We start from the raw sequence: 22,601 nt of genomic DNA, 5'->3' as shown, positions 1-22,601 counted from the left end.
AAAGAGAAAGGAAGGGTCAGGACAAGGTTTCTGGCATTTGGCCGACCCTGACTGTGCCTTTTTGTTACTGACTTGTACCTTGTGCCATGCATTGTGTAGCAGCCAGCTTGCATACAAAGAATAAAAATGGACTACAAGAAAACAAAAGAAAGCCAGCTGTTATATAAATGCAATGTGATCAAAATGTTTATAAGTTCAGAACACAGTACTGGAAAACCAACTTATGTAACTAGACATTATTGCTGAAATTCAGGCCATGTGTAGAGTACTGCATAGTACATCGATATGTCAGTGAATGTGTTTAAGATGTTATTCCTGTCAGTTTTTTGAAAATTGAAATGTTTAATCAAAAAATGTTTATTTTACCTTAATAGTGCTTACTCTGTATAATTGTAGCTCACTGTGCACATCATTTAAGTTGTTAGTAACAAAAGACTTGGATGAATAAGAACGAGGTATGCATCACAAAAAGTGATAATTCATTTAGTAACAAACTGGTGAAAAGTACTAAAGAGGACTAAAGGCTGAGGAAGAGAAAAGCAGCACAACATGTGAGAGCTGCTGCATATCTTGCAGAAGAAATAGTACAAAATTTTTATAATATTTATTTTAGTCCTCTTAGAATAATTTGGAAGTTGCTTATTACATTACTTGTCTGCAATGTGTGAACCCTTTTTTATTAAGAGAAATGCTGACATCAATATTGAAAAAAAAAATCTGCACAGATATTACATTCCTTAAAGAGAACATTGGATTTTAGATCAACAATTGGATACAAACATTTGTGACTTGACTGTTGGCTACAGTTAGCTGACTGATTGTTGCTCTCTAGAATACAGGTAGTGAAAACTTGATTGTTGAATTTGCTTTATGCCGTTAATGTTTGGAAAAGCTGCTGGAAGATGATCTGTTCTCAGATTAGTTTCTGTCTGTGAGTCTTTTGCATGTTCTCCTCATGTCCATATGTGTTTTGTAGTTTCCTTATATATCTCAAAGCATTCGTATTAGCTTACCCGATGACTTGAAATTGTCTGAGGATAGGTCTCTGAGGCTGTGTATGTGATCATACCTTGTGATCAGCTGGTTTATTATCCACCTTGCACCAGTTTTACCATTGTATATTTTGGTTTCCTATAAACATTTACTGTAATCCCAAAGGCCCACAGGCTAAACATACTCATTGTTCATAATGACACTCTGCTTTAGTTCTTTCCTTTTCTACTACCACCATAGGGTCTAGAGTGTGTCCTATAACTGGGGATGTCCTTCGAATTAGCTTGTTTATTCGATGGAGTCTCACTTCTCTTGAAGTGATGTTACCAGCCAAGCACCCAGCATAGAAAATCACACTGGCCATCACAGAGTTACAGAAAATGTGAAGGATGTCACTTCCCACATTCAGAATTCAGTCTCCTAAGGAAAAAGAGCCTGCTTTGCCCTTTCTTATATAGTTTCTCTGTGTTCTGAGACTATTCCAATCTGTCATTAATGTGGTCCCCCAATTACTTATAGTATGTATAGGAGTGGATCACCTCTACATCCACTCCTTGAACAGAGAGCAGACATAGAGGCTCCTTGATGTGGTGAAAATCAATAACCACTTTCTTGTTTTTGCTAAATGTTAAGATGCAGATAAATCCCCTTGCACCAAGAAACAAACTTTTCCACCTGACTCCTATACTCTGCCTCATCCCCTTTATCAATGCACCCTGTAAGTGCAGAATGATCTGAGAATTTCTGCAAGTGACATAACCTGGTGTGTTATTTCTAGTTGGAGGTGTACAGAGTGAAGTGAAAAGGAGATAAGACTGTTCCTTGCGGTGCCCCAGTCTTGCTCACATCTGTAATAGCAACACAGTCCTCGAGTCTCACAAACTATGGTCTGCCCAACAAATAGCCCATTATCCAGGACAACATAAGCTCATCCATCTGCATATCTCTGAGTCTACCCCTTACCAGGAATGGTTGAATGGTACTCAAGGTGCTGTAGAAATCAAGAAACATTATTCTCACAGTGCTGTCATCTTTATCCAGGTGAGAATAAGCCTTGTGGAGCAGATTGATAATTGTATCCTCCATTCCAATCTTTGTCCAACAGGCAAACTGCTGTGGATCCAGGTAGTCTACCACAAGAGATTCTGGACCAGTCTCTCAAACTTAGAAAGGCAGAGTTCCAGTTAATGAAGTTTGTTACAGGCTGCCAAATTCTGATATGTTGGATAGTAACATTTAATCAAATAAGATATACTGTATGTGCAGCAAAGAGGGACATAGTGGTCTTGGCTGATTTTAACTTTCCAAACATTGATTGGAAAACTCCTATCAGGAATACAAAAGAGAAAACTGAAATGATGCAGATGGCAAATGGCTGTTTTCCTCACCCAGTTTGTTCTCAAGCCCAACATGTGGTGATGTCTGTCTACTGTGGATCAGATCTCAAACATCAAGGACAGAATAACAAGAACATAAGTTAATGATACTTTAAACAACAGTGATCACAACATCAAAATTATGATAATCTTTGAAAATACACAAATGTACACCAAAACGAAGACTTACTGTATAACTTGAGGAAAGCTGACTTTATATGGATGAGGAAGTATCTCCAAAACATCAAATGTTAAAGCAAAAACTCAGCAACTATAAATAACAGTTTGTGTAATTTCATACATCTTCTGTTTGAGACCCTAAATAAGTTTATCCTGAAAAACAATAAAACAAAAATACAAAAAAAAAATCAGTCAAAATTGATAAATTGCAATATTATTAAAAAAAGTAAAACATAAAAGATTGCTGTACAAGAAAATAAGAAAAAAACAGATAATTCTGAGGTAGAGGAATATCAGAAACTACAGCAAGAGATCAAAAAAAGCATTTGAAACATCAAAAGAGAAACCAAAATAAAAATTCCTGCAGAAGCCAAAATTAACTGCATGTCATTTTTTCATTACTACTCCAGTAAAAACATGATAAAAGAGAATTTAAGAAACCTTAGGGACACTAATGGAGAAATCTTTGGAAATAGCAAATGAAATGAACAAATTTTTCACCCAAGTATTTAAAAAGGAAGAAACAAGTGGAATGCCTCATGCAGAAATAAAAACAAACTCTTAAGTTCATTGATTTTGAAATAGAAGAGTCAGATGTTTTTCAAGCCCCACAGGACATTGAAGACTAATAAAACCTCTCCAAAGTCATGGGAGCTGAACTGAGTTTTTTTGCACTATATTAGTTTCTTTGTATTTTAATTGGACCAGAATTGGATAACCTGGTGAAATGTTTCGTCAGATTTTTGATGATATTAGTCATTTATGCTATTCTAGTATTTAATAATTTGATTACAGTTCATACACATTCTACACAAAATTCAATAATGTGTTAATACTTTTTTAATATTTCTGTTCTGATATTATGCTTGATATTCAAATAAGAATACAAAATAATATTTTGATAATATTTACAATGGTCACAAAGTCACAGTAGGATCTCCTCTAATGACTTTTTATTAAGTATGGAGACCCTAAGTGATGTAGCAAGTTAGCCTAAAAAGAAAAGCATTTCAAAAATGGATGCAATTAAACAGAGCAGAGCCAGAAAATAACATATTTTGAAAAGTAAACAAGGTTAAAAATGACATTTTGACCATTTGCCATCTTGATAAAAATAACTTGAAAGAAGCAACAACTTTTATTGGTTTAATTGCGGCATTAAAGTGTCTAACAAAATGGCAAATTTAAAATATAACATTTTAAAATTGCTATTCACATTCTTAATTGGTACCTTTCAATGTATTATCACCAGACTGCACTGAAGAGTTGCTGTCAGTTCAATTTAGGAATAGTTGTTCTTCTCTGCTTAGTGAGCAGAGGATATTCCTAATTCTTAATTTTTTCAGTTAAAGACTTCTTAAATAAATGTCATCCTGAGACAAACTTGTTTTTTTTTCTATTGATGTTTCTGCTTTTTACTTTGTAGAACAATTTTAAACTAAGCACAAAATGCTTGTGTGTTTGTATGTAAAATCTGGAGACACACAAAACATTTAGCCTGCAAATCATGGAGGACTCTCTGAAATGACTTCTGTAACTTAACCTTTTATTGGTGGTAGACGCTACTTTAATTGTTATAAGCAGCAGCATATAGAGTAAGGACAGAATCATTTCTTAGTTTTGATGCACTTCACATTGAAGAACTAGCATGTCACTTTTTCACCAATTGCTGACTTGTGTAGTTGCAGGAGCATTTGCAGTGAGATTTTCCTTCAGAAATCCCTCACATTTCAACTTGTAGCATCCTGTATGAAGGTGCAGCTCCACAATCAACATACTATGTTCCAATAAAAGTGGCATTTTAAATCTAGCACACACTTATAAAAAATAACTAACAAAATGAAGCAAAACCTCCATGGTAACATCCCCCTAGCTTCACCTGAGTATGTTTGCTGGGGCACTGGGGCTACTGTTTACTGTCTGTGAAATGTAGGAGATCACAGGCAGTTGTTCTGTTTAAAGGTAAATAAGAATTGTTGTTTAAACTAAAGAAGAATGTGCACACAGGACATCGCTTTTTTTCCTTGGTACTTGAAGTTCTCCTTTCTGATCATTATGTATTATGGAGTTCACAGATAAAAAGCTTTCTTTACATTGAGTCTAAAGTTGTTTGATATGAAACATCAGCATTTAGTCAATGGTATTACATGGTTTTAGGTAGGTACACTTACACTGTATAAGTAACATTGTGTTTGAAAATCGTACTTCATACGGAGGGGCCTAATTCATAGTAAATGAATCATCTGCACAAATTCCAGTCCGGTGAATCCATTTTCTTTCTACTCACCAAAGAATGTCTTTGCCACTGGCTGTCAAACAAATGCAGTGCACAAAAGATTCACCCCCTGACTTTACTTTGGATCTTTCACTGTTTTTTCTCCTCCTATGTCTTCTGCTTCTGCAGCCTAGCACTTCATTTTTTTGTTTCATTAATCTTTCATTCATTTTCATTTAAATAACAGGTAGGGTTGCAGTGAGCGAATTGTGGAAATACATATCCCCGCTCTTCTCAGAATCATGCTGGGCTTACCCTGCTGACTTTGGTTTTATTTTATTTTCTCTTTTTCTTTGTTACTCATCAAATTGTGCTTGAATTTATTGCTTTTGTGGAAATTAATTATTTTGAAGTAATTGTTTCTTTTATTTAATTTTAAGTAATTGTTTTTCACAAGGTTTTGTAGTTGTTTAATTTTTCTTAGTTGTTTTTGTGTTTGTATCTTTAGATGTGAAGCCTAGGGGAGTGGGGCCCCCCTAATTCTACAGATGTGCTGCTATGATGGCAGTCACCTGTTTGTCTTATAGAAGGACATTTTGAGTCCCAGTCTAACTGCTTTGTGTGTTTGCACCCTGTTCCCTCAGTCTTTTTAAAGTAAGTTTAGACCAGGTTTAAATGTTGTTAAAAGTGTCTCTTTATAAGATTGATAGCTACATTTAATAACTTTTGTTTTTGTAGTGCTCCACCTAAGCAGCACCAATGAATTAGGATTTTCTGCCTTTGGGGATTCTTCTGTCATTGTTCAACAGGGAGCATAGCTATCAGAAGTTTCACAAATTCTCACCTGTAAAGATTTTTAAGATATTTAAATGTTTCTTGTCATTTTATTATTTTTTTATATTGTAAAGAATAATGTATATGCACAGCTCCATGCAAATAAAATTTCACATGCTTCTAATTTTATTATATAAAATTATTATTTTCCCATGGAGAGTACATTAGGATTTTTCCAGCTCAGCAGAGTTACTTGATATGCTTACAAGTGTAGGAAATAATGACTAGTTTTTCACCAGGTAGTCTAAATCCATCTACAATAACTCCAAACACTTTCAAATGATTGTAAAAAAAAACATTCTCTAACAGAAATTTTATGCCTAAACAGTTTTTGTTTTGGATAGTCCCTAAACTTATGCCTGTGTGAGGCTGGAGCTGATGTAGTATACAGTATATCATTTCCATCCATCCATCTTCCAACCCGCTGAATCCAAACACAGGGTCACGGGGGTCTGCTGGAGCCAATCCCAGCCAACACAGGGCACAAGGCAGGAACCAATCCTGGGCAGTGTGCCAACCCACCGCAGAGTATATCATTTCAATTTATCAAATTCCACTCCTTGTCTGAGATATTGATAGAGATGTCTATCTCCCAGCATTGCTAGAGGTGATCTAGTGGTGAGCATTGTGACAGCAGTATTTAAAATGTGGAAAAGCTGTCAAAATTATTCTCATTACTAGTTAAAATATTTTCAAGTGAAGGCACTGATGAAGGATTATGTTGCTTTAGAAATTTTTTTACAAACTGGTGAAAAGAAGAATAAATGCGTTGAAAAAATTTCATATTTACAGCAAAGCTGATCAAAACGTACAAACATACTACCAATATGAAGGTCTCAGAAGGTTGACATGCCTAGTGTTCTCTAAGAATTAAATACTGTATAGTTGAGGGAGGGCTGGAATGCAAAGTTATTCTGAAATGGAGCAGCAGGAAGCCATGTCTTTCTGTTCTTTAAATTGTATTGGTTTTATATTTTGAGCGAGTGTAGTACAACCTACTTACTACTGAAATGGCCTTTATTATTAATGACTGGAACCCAGAAAACACCAGAGAGGACTTGCAGGTGTAAATTCAGCACTTTCTTCTTCTTTATTCATTGTTTCAAATTCTGAATATCTGCAACCCAGTAATATAACTGAAAGTCAGGAAGCATCATTCCACTCTCTGCTTTTGACCTTTATAATATAGATTTTTTAATAATGGTCTCTTGGCCTTCCATGTAAATGAGGCTTATAATCAAGTCTACCTTTAAAAAAAAGGATTTATTAATATTATAGAAATACTCCAAAACAAAAAGAAATCTGGGGAGGATATTCATTTCAACTCTATTGACTCTTCCCGCTAGAGAGGGTGGAAGAGTTGACCATTTATTATAGACATTGTAGTTGGTGCTTTTCATCATACTGCAAAATTGTGTTTAAAAAGCTAGTTAAGCTTTCTTTTAATTGCAACTCCCCAGATATATGAACTGTATGTTACATGGTAACAAGTGTGACAGATAGGGGTCGCTATTGCTCCCTTGAACCCCTGTCCACGACTCCAGACACCAGGTAAAAGTCCAAATGTTGAATTTATTTAATCGCCACAGTGCACAAAGCACCCTCCCCTCCACTATTCTCATAAACAAACCAATAATACACAATAAACAATCCTCCAACTCCCAGACGCATTGCCACCCTTCCAACCAGCTCAGCTTGCCGTCTGGGAGCTCCCATAGTCCTTTTATATTCCCTGACCCGGAAGTGTTCCAATCCCCAGTCCATGTGACTCTCCATGTGATTCCTTCCGGGTCAGGTACAAGTCCTTTCTTTTCACCCCGGAAGCCCGTCGCTCTTCCTTTGACGAATTTCCGGGTTAAAGAGCACAAAGAAGTCTTCGGTCCTCCCTGCAGCTCCCATTTGCGGCCACTGTGGTATCCAGCAGGGTCTTGTATAAAAACTGCATGTCCCATTACTCCGTGCTGGTCTTCGGGGCACCTCCATACTGCAGGGAGGGCTCCATCTGGCGGCCTGGGGGTATTGGCTGGCCACATCTCACACAAGTTTACCGGAAAAAGCACACTTTTTCCAAAATTTACTTTTACATTCAACAGCATTTTCAAATAGCATTGGAGATAGTGAACAGCCATGTCAGGTTCCATTTTCTAATCTGAAATAATCTGGGTTTTTATTGTTTACCCCCACAGAAACTTCTATGCCTGAGTAAAGTAACTTTATTTATTTATTTTTTCTAGTAATTTGCTATTAGATTTTCTTGCTATCTTTGGGCTGAATTTGGTAAATTAACTTCTAATTAAACTTCACCTTTGTTTTAAAGTTTTTAGGACTCTTTTTTTTGGCTTAGTAGCAAATCATTACATAATCAGAACAGCTCTCTGGGTCTGATCAAATAAAAGCAAGGTGAGTATTCCATGCAAAATCTCAAAAAATTAAATGAAATATGTAGCAAAAGAGCTTGCAAAGAAAGCATAAGTACAAATTATCAGTGCACCAAATAGTTGTACAAATTGGCTGCCGTGCCCTGACAACAAGAGTCACTTCTAGTGCATGCACATTTAAAAAATAATACACAGCACATAAAAATAGCATGAATTTTCAAATATAAAACTAAATGCATAGTTAGAACTGTAAATGTATTTTATTTATGAAAGCAAGAAAATTTCACTCATTTTGTTCATTGGTAAATCATATAGTCATGCCTTCAGGTTTAGCAATGCTTTAAACACTTGCATTGCACAATAAGAAAATTGAAAAGATTTTTCTAACACTCCAACCATGCTGTTCTGTGGAACTGTTCCACTGCTACTGACGTTTTAGCAAACATGTTTCTGTGGATCTGACCACTTTCTGCTTAACCTATTTTTGGTTTACATTTTGAATTGAATTCTGTCATTCTTTATAGATTTTATTTCTTTCTGACAGACAAATGGCTAACTGGAAGGATCTAGATAATTTCTTTATAGACTTGGCATATTTTGTTAAAGTGATTATCTGTAACTCCTTGCACAATTGCCTAGAATAGCTTTTGGTAATAGAAACCACACAGAATCACATTCTTAGTCCCACTTGATAGGAGACCTTACTTAGCAAGGAACATCTTTCAGGCTTTATTAATGACTTTTAACAAAGTAGCACATATTCATTAGCATTAGCTCCTTCAGTACTTTCATTTTCATTATTTTAAATATGTGAAAAACAAAGATGGCTCTTTGCTATATGTGAAAGTCAAGCCATCTTTTGTTTACTTTGAGGTAAATCAAAATCTACATCTACAGTAGATTCTACATCTGGTCTACAGCAACCAGAATTTCAAAAACTTTGAACGTGACATTTTTATTGTTGCTGAGCAATTAATTTCTTTGAAAACTGAATGCAGATAACCATGACTTGCTTAAAGAGTCACTGACAGGTCCATATTTCTTATCAGCAAATGTTGTTGATTTCAGTTTATGCTTCTGGATATCACACTGCCATTTAAACCTAACTGCATGGATGTTTTTTTTAAAGACTGTTAACCCTTGCACAAAAGGAATTATTGTATTCATGTAAGAAAGAAAGAAAGAAAGAAAGAAAGAAACTGCGGCGTTAGCGAGCCCCAAACCCCAACACAAACACACCAGCAAACTGAACTTCCAAACAGTTGTAAGCAGGGCAAAACACTAGTAATCTCTCTCTCTGTCTGCAAGTTACAATTTCTCTCACCACTGCACTGCCGTCCTCCAGTTGAGTGTTGCTCCACGTCCTTCCAGCTCCGACTCACCTAGATAAAGGAGTGCGGTCCCTTTTATTAAGGACCCAGGAGTGCCAGGGCAACTGCCCGATGGAAGTACTTCCGGATCGCATGTAAGTCCCATAAATTGGGGTATGCATTTCCCTTCATTTCCCTCTTGTGGCACCCATGGACCCCAGCAGTGCTGTGTTTCCAGACTACATCTCCACACGTTCCCTGTTGGTTCCCAAATGGGCACTGATATAGAGGGCTCTGCCATCTCGTGTCCTGGAGGAATAACCTGTCCCCTGAAGAGTGTTTTATTTCTGATGGACTGTCTGTCCATCCCTTTTGGCCATCCCTTCTTGTCTGGTTCCTTTCTCTGTCCTGGCCGGGATTTTATTTGCCTACTTGGAGCCTTACATCCGGGTAAGGAACCTCCGCTCCTGACAATGTGTATGTACACAGATACAAACAGCTGATCATTTCCAGGTTTTGGAAAATAGTGATGTCATTTAGGTGAAATCCCTCACCATTGTACCAAATGATAATGTTTGTTATCTATACTAATAAAAGGCAAAGCCCTCACTCACTCACTCACTCACTCACTCACTGACTCACTCACTCACTCACTCACTCACTGACTCATCACTAATTCTCCAACTTCCCGTGTGGGTGGAAGGCTGAAATTTGGCAGGTTCATTCCTTACAGCTTCCTTACAAAAGTTGGGCAGGTTTTATATCGAAATTCTACGCGTAATGGTCATAACTGGAAGCTGTTTTTCTCCATTTACTGTAATGGAGATGAGCTTGAACGCCGTGGGGGAGGAGTTTCGTGTGACATCATCACGCATCCCACGTAATCACGCAGTACATAGAAAACCAGGAAGACCTCGAAAAAGCGCTGAAGAAAACATGCATTATATAATTGAGAAGGCAGCGAAACAATAAGAAGCGAGCGAGTGACATATACAACCATATTGATGAGTTCTGCTACTTCGGAAACAAAGCACGATGTAAACCTACACTTTAAATTAAGTTCATAGACAAGCTGCTGCTGGCGTTTGTAATTTAGTGCCTGCCCATATAAGGCCGTCCGTCAGCGGCAATCCAATAGCAAACTCCCACTAAATATTCACGGGTGAAGGACTGTGTTTATGGAGAGGAAGATGAGATGGTCAGGGTGGTGTTTGACACAAACTCAGCGAAACTGCGAGAGAAAGTTTTAAGTGCCAGGACTAAGGTAACATTAAATACAGCCATGGACATAGCACGAGATGGCACCAGCACAGCTGGGAACCTTCGATGCATGTACACCGAGCGGCTCACGTGAACTGGCGAGTGCACAGATAAAAGCAACAGTTCCAAAGAGCGCTGAACAAAACCGAATTACACAATTGAAAAGGCAGCAAAAAATATGAAGCGTCTGATAAGCATATTCATAAATCCAGCTACTGCGGAAACAAAGCACACGGTGGAAAAAGTTAATGTCCCGATAAAGGAAGACAGTGTAAAAAAAACCCGTGCATGCAGTGTGTCAGGTCTCAGATAAAGAAGAAGACGAGCTGTTTATTGATGAAACGAATCGATGAATGAAACCTGTCATCTTTACAACGATTGACAAACACGGAATATAACTTGAACACAACACATCCTACAAATACAAACCTGATTGAAAGAAATAATGATAATCAAATCCTTGATGACAGCAACACTCAGTGGCACTCACAAAACAAATACTGTATATTGACAGTCATGTTACGTTATTTTTAAAATGTTCCCTTTTCTTTTTCTAGCTTTTTTAACACACTACTTCTCCGCTGCGATACGCGGGTATATTATATATATATATATATATATATATATATATATATATATATATGCATATATATATATATATATATATATATTTGCCGATCTACATACTCGAATAATGGATACTTTATTCACCATCAATGATTGTTTTGGTAAAGCCATACTCAGTGTATTCATTAGATGAACGGTAAAAAAGTAGCAGCGAGGGGAGGATGCAGGCTGTAGTGCGCGTCAACTCTATTTGAATTGCGAGATCACATTTGAAAAATATATCTTTTCAAGTTCTATTTAGTCCATATGTGTCAAACTCAAGGGCGGGCCACATCCGCCCGGCGTGTAATTATATCCGCCCCGAGATCATTTTATATACTGTATTATTGTTATTAAAGCCGGGTATATGAAGCGCTGGTAACACAATAAACTACAGATCCCATAATGCAGCACTTCAGCCACCTTGCCGAACAAGTTATTGCGAAGCTAGCTCACACGATGCTGAAGAGAAATGTTGATTCTGAAAATAGAGCCTTTAAAAACCGATGGGAGGCTGAGTATATGTTTACTGAACCCGTGTGTCTCATTTGTGGAGCTAATGTGGCTGTATTTACAGAATTTAATCTAAGACGGCACTATGAGATAAAACATCAGGGTAACCTGAATGCAATGCAGAAGATACAGAAAGCAGCATAATTAAATAAGAATCTGACACTTCAGCGGACGTTTTAACCCGTGCACAATCACAAAGTGATTTCAAGTAAAGCTGCTTTTATGGGAGACACAAATGCACCAAGTGCACCTTGCCCCACTTTCCCTGTTGACAAGTAATGTTAAACCAAGTCGTCACTACGGTGTTCCCAAATACGCGCTTTGCTGATAAACTGAGCGCACTGCGCACTGAGTTTGCACGGCGCTTTGGTGACTTTGAAGAACAAAAAAAGTCCGTCTACATGCGGCTCGAACCTTGTGCATGTTTGGTAGCACATATCTGTGTGAGAAGCTCTTCTCAGTGATAAAGACTAACAAAACAGCACACAGGAGTCGCCTCACTGATGAGCACCTGCAATCCATCCTGAGAATCTCCACAACACAGAACCTCACACCAAACAGAAACGAACTTGTGGCCAAAAAGATGCCAGGCGTCCAGCTCTAAAATGACATATGAGCAAAGACAACTGAATGATTTGATTTGTTATTGCTGAAAGGAACACATTTTATTTATATTTCCAGGTTTTGTTATGCAGCATGTTCATATTTGAATTTGTATAATTTTGACAGGATATATTTTTATGGAGAGCAAATTCTTTTGGGATATTTAAAATCTAAGTTTATTTTTATATAAAATTACATAAGAGTAAAGAAATTTGAATGTTTGTTCTTTTAACGTTTACTTTATTTCTAACTTGTATAATTTAGACAGGATATATTTTTATGGAGAGCAAAATATTATAAGTTGTTTAAGGTTTGAGTTGATTTATTCACGAATAATATTCCTGTCTGTTTTTACCATTCCTACCAAAGATATTTCTGTCGACTAAATAAAAATTCCTTCTATTTAAAATTTAAATAGAACTTGAACAAATACGATAGTTCATAATATCCACGCAGACTTGCACGTAAGAGCGGAGTCATCCGTTTTAACAAATGCAGCGTATTGCACTGATCTGAAATAGCTGTGTGTGTATATATGTAGATATGTATGTATATGTATATATGTTTATATATGTGTGTGTGTATGTATGTATATATGTATTTGTGTGTATATATATGTGTGTATGTATGTATAGATATGTATATATATATATGTTTATGTGTGTGTGTGTAAATATATATATATATATATATATATATGACAACAACACTCATCACTCACAACAGTGACAAAACAATTACATTGACAATCATGTTACGTTATTTTCAAAATGTTTCCTTTTCTTTTTCATAACTTCTTTAACTCACTACTTCTCCGCTGCGAAGCGCGGGTATTTTGCTAGTTTTTACTATATATGAGAAATGTTATGTTAGGTATGAGGAATATGATAATGTTCTTCAGCTCTTTACAAGTGTAAAGCAGCTCTTCCATGAATTTTTCAAAGTTTGATTCAGTAGAATAGTAATATTGCATTGATAAGATAAAGTACTGTAATGAACTACAAAATCAATTCTTGCGATTTTTTGCTTAGTAGTTCGGACAAAAAAATGCACTTGGTAAGATTCAAGCTTCCTCTCCATTCTCCCTTATGTAGTGGCTATAAGAAATGGAGTTTAATCGCATTACTTCAGTTTTGAAGTGGAAGAACTTATAGGTTCCTTAACATTTTCAGGTTCTTCAGTTTCTGCTTAAACAAATCACATAAGCAGCTATCATTGAAGAAAATGAAAAACAATAATAACAAATGTAATAATAAAAATGACATACCCCATCCTCATTTGATATTTTGTAGTAAAATTAAAACATTTAAACATACATTTGTCAAATGTTTAAATGATTTTTCTTAAAGAATTTTACGCATGTGAGAGAGATCTGTTTTTGTTTTTTTTCATAAATCATCCATCCATCCGTCTTCTGAAGCTACTTTTACATGTAAAGCTTTACAGGCTGTTGAAACCGATTCTGGAGAAAAACATAAAGAAAGGTATGATATGCCACTGTAGGACACAAACACCCTCTGAACAGGTCATTGACAAACAAACCCCTTTTATAGACAAAATGTTGCAAAGTCTTAGCATACAAGTCCCCAACATTACCTTCTTAAATCTATTCACAAAAAGTCCTTTATAGATAGATGTTGTGTATATAAATGATTTGCTTTTTTTTAGCTAGTTTATCAATAAAACTACAATATCTGTGAAAATCTTTTGGTGCTGCTCTTTTTTGAGTTTAAATCACTTCATGCATTTAAATAAAAAAATGTACCAAATAATAACATAACATTCCCCTTTTAAAAAATAATCCGAGGTCACAGAGGTTTTTAGCATATCCAGTCACCATCAGACAAAAGACAGGAGCTAACCTTGAATACATCAGTCCATTGCAGACAGTCCCAGTTCTAGAGGCGAAGCCGCCATCGTGCCATTTAATTTCAGCCGCCCCCTCACCCTATAATACCTTCACTCATTTTCTAAACCAGTGTATTTAAAATTAACAAATTTTGCAATTTCCTTAATGTCAAAAAAAAATTTAAGAAAATTTCTTTGTAGGTAGAAGAAAACTCGACTTACGCATTTAACAAATCGGTGACAAGTTTAATTAATTCATCAGTAAAATTCTGATTAATACTACAAAAACTTTTGATTAATGTGCTGCACACTTGAACTGCCACAATTCACATGTTGTGACTTACCCATTTTTCTTTGAAGCAAGTTATCGACATTTGACGGGAAAAGACGAGCCCCATACCGAGCCTGCGTTTTGTTGAGGGCAGCCGCCTTCCTGCATTCACCCTTTGCACCCATGACAGGCAAAATCGGGCCTGATCACAGAATCACTGTTTCAATTTAATGCACTTAACTGCCCAAATCCTTATAACAAATACAGTACAGTTTAAAATGCAACATTTCCATCAAATGCAAAAAGTAATAATAATAAAAGTAAAATGGCAAAAACTCAAAGTACTTAACTAAATTGTAAATACAAAGGGGGGGAAAGTGGTGATAGATAGCTTGCCACCTTTTATTGTGTCAGCTAACAAACATTTTGTGTAATGTGTGATTATATAAGGCATCTTGTGATGTTTCATATTGTGAAAACTGTTACAGCAAAGAAAGATTGATTGTTTATACAGACATGGCTTGCAATTTATTATGTTTCAACAACTCTCATATTTTTTTCATACTAAAGTTACTTTTGCTAATTCTATCATGTAATTAAACATACATTATTAATGGACAATTGTGGCCTAAGTAAACTACTGTAGAAAAATATGAACTTACTGCACATAAAATAATACAGCTCGAGCAGTCCACTGAAGGAAGGGTGTTTTTTCAGTAATTATTATTTTGTTCAAATTACAGCCAGTACAACATGAGCTCTGGCACTTATGATGCATGTTTCCATTAAAAAAATTAAACAAATGAGTAGTAGCCAATAATTATATTTCACTCAAGTTAAAAGAATGAGTTCAGCATTCAGAATGAGTTAAATACTTCATAAAGGAACTGCACTGCAAACCGCAGTCCGTGATTCATTTACCTTAAAGCAATGAACACGAGTAATATTTAGAGTGGCAGTTGTCTTATTTATCTAAATTTACTATAGTACTTCCAACTAACTCACACACTCAAACTTTAAACATGAATCATCTTCTAACTTTGTAAAACAGTTTGCCATCCCCTTGAGAGATTTAGCAAAATCAATTTTGCCTCTAAATTTCTTTTAAAACTTCCAACCAATATACTGTATATCCATTTATTTTCTAATCTTGTATTGCCTGTTTAAGGTCTTTGGAATAAAGGCAGAAAAGTATACAGAAATCATTTATTAGAGAGAACTAAGGCAGTGATGAACTGAGTTAATTTAAGATTTTTGCTTACTATGTTTATTGCAGTAATTGCCCATATTCTATTAGTGTCAATAATCACATTGTATATAGCTGACTTTTATTCAAATCTCAGAAATGATTGTTTTCATATAATGTATCATTGAAAAACTGCGTTCTTTAACCATCTTTTCACATTAACCCAGCAAGTGCTGTCTAGCAAAACTAAATAGCTAAAATGAAGTATTCCAGAAAATATGGATATGCAGTTTCTCTTGGCATCCTAGGAATCTGATAGATCAGCTCATGTGAGAACAAAGCTGAAATTTGGCATGGAAAAGTATACAAAACTTCACAATCACCACACACACCAAGACTGAAGTTGCATGTGAATAATACAAACCTTCAAATAAGTCCTATTACCCCCAACATTTTTATTCAAAACATATCCCAATAAAACTGTTCAATACAATGTTTCCATACTGTAACAATATAAAGTTGAAAAATAAAACAGGGAATAATTTCACTTTAACTTTATGATCTGCGATTAATGTAACTTTGAGGTAAGGTTTCAGTTATGGTATACAGACATCTTAAGATATGGAAAACAGAAGTAAAGCAGAATGACATCTTTTATTGGGTAACTAAAATGATTACAATATGCAAGACTTCGAGGCAACTCAGGCACCTTCTTCTGTGATCTTGCCAGAAGAAGTGGTCTGAGTTGCCTAGAAAGCTTGCATATTTTTTTCTTTTTAGTTAGCTAATAAAAGGTGTAATTTTGTTTATTCTCTCACTACATCCATAATGGCTAACATGGTACAACACCTTAGTACTACAGATATGGAAGACAGAAATTTTAAGGTAAGGAAAACAGAAGCTCCGTGGATGAATAGTAATACTCACTGATCATAGCTTTGGAGACTGGCTTCTCCATTTAGGAGGACTGGTGCCTCTCTTAAGGTAATTATGCCTAATGTGTGGCAGAGTTCCTTCCACATATGTGTCCAGAAGTAAATTGAGTCTCTCCACCCTCATCCTTTTCTTACAACGAACCCTGGCAACAAGTGACAAGAATGGCCAGGCAATGCCATTTAGTTTCATCCTCATTACGTGATCTTCCTACTTCCAGCTATCTTACTGGTTGTGTCCAATTTGGGTCTGTTTATGGTCTTCTCATGAAAAGAGAACAGAACGTGCTTTGAGGTATCTGGAGTTCTTTGTGTATTTATTTCTTTAGGGCTTTTCCTGTGCTGCCAGCTCAGTTTGCTACTATCTACGACTGTGACATCAACACATGTTTATTTTTTCATATTGGTTAGAATATGCAGGTTCTTTTCTCATAAAACATAAAAGCTTCTCCTGCCTGTCAGAATAAAAAAGATGCTGCTGTAAACATAACCTGCTCCATCATGTTGAAATTCAAAGCATGCTTCTTGCAGCATCTAAACAAACTTAAGTACATTAATATAAAGTAGTGCAGACATATCTTCAAGGCAAACTGGGGATGTGATAGAACAAAACTAAAGAAAGGAGATCTATGCCACCAGCTAATTTGCAAAAATGATTAAACACTTTGACGTTAGCTCCATTGTGCTCCAACTTAATGCACGGGTGAATTCAGGTTGTTTTAAGGGGAAATAGATTCTAACAAGTGACTGCTCAATTTGTTAATTTTTGTAAACATCAGCAAGACTATTGATTTAATATTTTTAGGTTTTTTTTTGTCATTTTAGGTAAAAGGTATAACGTTTAATTATTTTATTCATAAGGGTTACATGTGAATGGTTTGAAATCACTTCAGTTTTCTTTTTTTTGCTGTTTTGTGCCTCCTGACTGGAATGCAAACCCCCCCAAATATAATATACTGTTTGTCTTGATGTTTAATTAAGCAAGAAATTTGGCCCTTTGGGGTTTCCCCCTATTTTTGTTCTTCTAGACCTGAAAACCCCTCATTTTTAGACCAGGAAGTTACAGTCTTATAAAAAAGAGTAAATCAACAGGTGTCATCAAGAAGAATGATCAAAAGGACTTGAAGGTGCCACAACAACCAACTCCGGGGGTTCACCCCCTAATGGGATACAGGTCAGGTCAGGTCAGGTTGGGGAGTACGCACTGGTATAGTGCATTGCCGCACCCACTACACAATGAAACAACTCGGGATCCCGGTTTGCAACCCCCCAGGCAGACGCACGGTCCAGTCCCACGCTCCGGAAATGACCCTCTATCTGCCGCAGCCAGGTGTTACGTGGGCGATCCCTTGGCCTGGTCCAGCCACTCGGGTCCCCAACAATGAGGATCTTATAAGCCGGATCACCCTTGGGGAAATGTGCCACATTGTCTTAGTGCCGTAACTGATGCCCCCTAACAATGCAGGTAATGTGCCTCATTCGGGACTCTATGAGCAACCGCTCATTTAACACAAAGTCAAACCAAGGATTTTCTGGAGAGGCACAATACCAAAGGAGTCCAGTCTTTGTCTCAGGTCACTGGATAGCGTCCATGTCTCGCAAGCATATAGCAAGACAGGAATGAGATATGAGGGATCAAAACTACAACTTTTCACAAAACTTCAAAAGAATGGGGATTGTTAATATAGGCATGTGGAGTGTCATTGTATGTATGCTATTTTGAGGTTGCTGATCACCTATCAATTATGATAATTTCATTGATATTTAATTTTTTACCAGTGGTAGTAGCCCTCTTAACAGCCACTCTCAGAAGGTTAAAAATGACAAATTGCAAACATAAACATGTAAAATGTTGTTATTTTTGATTTTGATCCTTTACTATGGATCTATCCCTCTTATGGACCTTTGTAATCAAGAATATTTAGGCTTTGAATATTTAAATCGAAACACACATTTTAAATATTTCAATTATCTGACAAAACTATTATTGTTTATAATGTACTGTGACAGATAAGGGGTGCTGTCGTTCCCTTGATCTCTCAGACCAGACGGCAGACAACAGGTAAAAGTCCAATAATCGACTTTATTAAAGTAACACAGTGCACAAAGCACCCTCCTCTCCACAATACTCATATAAATTAACCAATACGCACTACAATAATCAATCCTCCACTCCCAGATGCGTTGCCACCCAGTTCAGCTCCACGTCTGGGATCTCCCACAGTCCTTTTATAGTCCTTGACCCGGAAGTGCTTCTGAACCCGCAGTCCATGTGACTTCCTAGCACTTCCGGGTCAGATCAAAACTCTTCTTTTCATCGCGGAGGTACCTCATTTCTCCTGTCGCTGTGACTAAGACGTACTTCCGAGTTATAGGGCACGTAACAGTCCTTGGGCCTCCCTGCAGCATCCTCTAGGGGCCCCTGTGGTATCCAGCAGGTCTGTGGATAAAAACTCCATTGTCCATAATTCCCTGCTGGCTTTCGGGGCACTTCCATGCTGCAGGGAGAGCTCCACCTGGCAGCCTGGGGGAATTGGGCGGGATGACTGGCTGGCCATAGTCCACAGTACTTCTATCTCATGTAATAAATCTTTACATTTCTTATGAACACCTCAAATTATGATAGCTTATGCTTATTCAAACTTCTCTCCCTTTGAAGCTTGAGGGGGGAAAATGGCTTGAAGTTAATGACTTAAATATATTGTAGAAGGAATATGCGGGGGTGACAAAAAATATAAACAATAAAGGAAGAAGAAAATGCATTTTTGGTCTATTTATTCCTGGTATGATTCATAATGGCAGAGGAAGGCTTTCTTCTTCCTCCCAGCATCTGATTATACAGTTCTTTTGTCATCAATGTTTTGTTTCTTCCAGAATGAAGCAATTTGATATGCTGGTTTTTAAGTTAGAGGTGGTAGACACAGAAAGATGGGGGTCATAGTAAGTTTGCTTAACTTTTAAACTAAAGAGATGGATAATATTTTCAAAATAAAACCTTGCGCTGCAATTCAAATTACTCAGTGTCTTGGTGTTACTGCCAGTGTCATTAAGGGGCTCACCACATATTGTTATAGAGACCCGGACGTCCCTCTACCCAAACATTCTCTTGATAATCTTTATATCCAGGTATAAACTGTTTTAAAGCAGCTAGAGGAAACAAATATTTCCCCATTCCTTATTTCCTCTTTTGATCTGTTTGGTGCCCCTCTGTCTTGGGTTTACCTGTGACATAATTTAGGATTCAGGGCCACTCAGCAGATTTTAATTCATTTAGGAAGAGGGTTAGAGAAGCAAAAACGCTTTGTGCATGGGAAAGGTGCTATATAAATAAAATGTATTATTATTATTAAATGACAATTTTATATGTTATTATAGTTTACTGTGTTGTTTTAGACAGATTTTGTAAAATATTGTTTTTCTTTACTAAAGCACATTCAGAGAAGTGTGATGAAATAAAAGGTAGTCATATCTAGACAGCTGTTCTGCTCATTTGGGACTACTCCATGTGCTCACAGCCAAAATTATTGAAAAAAGGAAAGAAAACAAGATGAGTAACACTATATAAAGTGGTTTGGCATTTCACTTGCATCAGCCAGTGCATTCACTCCCTCCAGTAACTGAAAGACCATGCAGTATTTTCACTAATTGAAATAATTTGGTCCCTGCAGGATCATATATTGCATTAATCTGCTTCAGTAATAAAGATAATACATGGCTTGCAGTAACAACAAATTGGGTGGACGCTTGCATCTATCAATCATCTGAGTTAATTTGGTTTCTCATCTTACATAAAATAAAATTGGGTGAAACATGTGCACACACACACGCACACACACACACACACACAAGATTCTGCAACAATCCCATGCCACAGTTTCACTTTGCAATGCTATAATTACTTCTAGGCATAGATAAAAATCTCCACACGGATGAATTAATTTCACTCAGAAATTATTTAAAAATCTGCCCTTGGTGGTGAACAACCTAAGAGGAAGGCTTAAGCAGTATATCAACAACAGCTCCTGCTGTGCATTTAAAGAAGTCTTTAAAAAAATGAATAAGACAGCATTCTGTGCAGCATTAAGACAAGGAGGTGTGACTGTGTCATTATGCAACTGTACATAGTGTTGTGTGCTATTGTAGTGCTGAAGCTTTTGTGTACCATAAACACTATAGAGAATGAATTGATTAAGCCAGCATATACCCACATGGTACAATAGCTCATTATTGTTTCCTCCTGAATACAGGCCTGATATGGCAGGTATCTTTTGGGTCTTAACTAACAGGGGCTCCTCAACACAGCCAATGGAACAATTTGCCATGAGTGCCAAAAGCTAAAATTAAATAAAATGATATTGTCATGTATTTTACAAATAGACAAAAATGCATGCCATTATTTAGATTGAAATATTTTTTATCCTTCTTCCCAAACCACAATTGTCCTTACAATATTAAACACCCCAGACTATATCTGAGCCCTGCTATGGCCTACCTGCATGCTTATATTCTTGGCCATTGAGAAGGGGGAGCTTTTTTGCTTTGATACTTGTCCGTGTATGTTGCTGGGATAAATCAGTATATATAAGAGTTAAAATATTAGAAACCTGCTATATCCTAACTACAGGGTCACGGGGGTCTGCTGGAGCCAATTCCAGCCAACACAGGGCGCAAGGCAAACCCCGGGCAGGGCACACACACACACCCAGCACTAGGGACAATTTTGAACCACCAATGCACCTAACCTACATGTCTTTGTAGACTGTGGGAGGAAACTGGAGCACCCGGAGGAAACCCACGCAGACACAGGGAGAACATGCAAACTCCATGCAAACTCCACACAGGGAGGACCTGGGAAGTGAACCCGGGTCCCCTAATTGCAAGGCAGTAGCACTACCCACTGCACCACTATATATATATAAGTCTGGCTAAGAGTTATTGTTGGTTGTGGTACTAAGATTACTATTCTATTCTATTTGAATGCTCTGGTATTTGTGGATATTTGCTTCTGTTTTGTGGATTTTTTCATTGGATAAGCAAATTGCTTTGCTTCTTTTTGGTTGTCTTTTTTTAGGCAAATCCTTCTGCCTTATTTTTTCTCTTTTTTCTCTGCCTTGTCTTTGTGTCCTTTGTTTTTTTTATTTAAATACATTTTTGGTAACCCTTTGTGACAGATAGGGGGCACTGTCGTCCCCTTGAACCTTCAGACCCAGACGCCAGACACCAGATAAATGTCCTAATTATTTTATTTTTATAATAATACAGTGTGCAAAGCACCTCCTCTGTACTTAATAATAAACACAATACTCAATATTACAATACACAATAACCAAATCCTCCACTCCCAGATGCGTTGTCATCCTTCCTCCCAACTCAGCTCCACCCTGGGATCTCCCACAGTCCTTTTTAAAGTCCTTGACCCGGAACTGCTTCTGATCCCCCAGTCCATGTGATTCTTAGCACTTCCGGGTCAGATCAAAACTCCTCTTTTCTTCAGCCCGGAAATATATCATCTATTTCGTTCCCGTGATTGTGAATTACTTCTGGGCTATATGGAAAGTACAAATCCCTGGGCCTCCCTGCAGCGTCCCCTGGCGGCCCCCATGGTATCCAGCAGGGCTGTGAAGAAAAACTCCAAGGTCCATGATGCCCTGCTGGAATTCGGGGCACCTCCATGTTGCCAGGAGGGCTCCATCTGGCGGCATGGGGGTATTGGCCAGAATGAATGGCTTGCCATATACCACACCTTTAATGTAGGTAATGCAAAAATGCATCTATTACTCATTTACAATTATGTAACAAGACTCTTACAAACATGTCTTTGGGTCTTCATAACACTTACGAAGCATCAGTAAAGTGTTCATCTCTACAAAGTGACCTATTAACAAAATTTCAACTTTTCTTTTGATATTGCATATTTAGAATAAGATTTGTCAATCCTTCATATTAAGAAGTAATTTTACCATCATGTCAATATTCCACACTGCACAGAGATGAATAACCTATCTACTGATGGTTTTTAAGTGTTTGAAAAACAAGACACCTTTGTTAAGGTCTTATTACATAAGAGTAAATGAGTAATAGATGTGTTTTTTACAG

General features: G+C 37.0%; 1 protein-coding gene across 8 annotated transcripts in view; it reads left to right on the top strand.

Annotated features, from left to right (window-relative positions):
• LOC120539266 (neurexin-2-like) overlaps positions 1 to 22,601 on the top strand; it is a 2,018,463-nt gene that overhangs the window by 679,363 nt on the left and 1,316,499 nt on the right. The window lies entirely within an intron of this gene.

Source organism: Polypterus senegalus, chromosome 11 (assembly GCF_016835505.1).
Source record: "Polypterus senegalus isolate Bchr_013 chromosome 11, ASM1683550v1, whole genome shotgun sequence".
Classification (NCBI taxonomy): Eukaryota; Metazoa; Chordata; class Cladistia; order Polypteriformes; family Polypteridae; genus Polypterus; species Polypterus senegalus.
The sequence above is the reverse complement of the archived record's forward strand: the minus strand, read 5'-3'. Positions and strand labels throughout refer to the sequence as shown.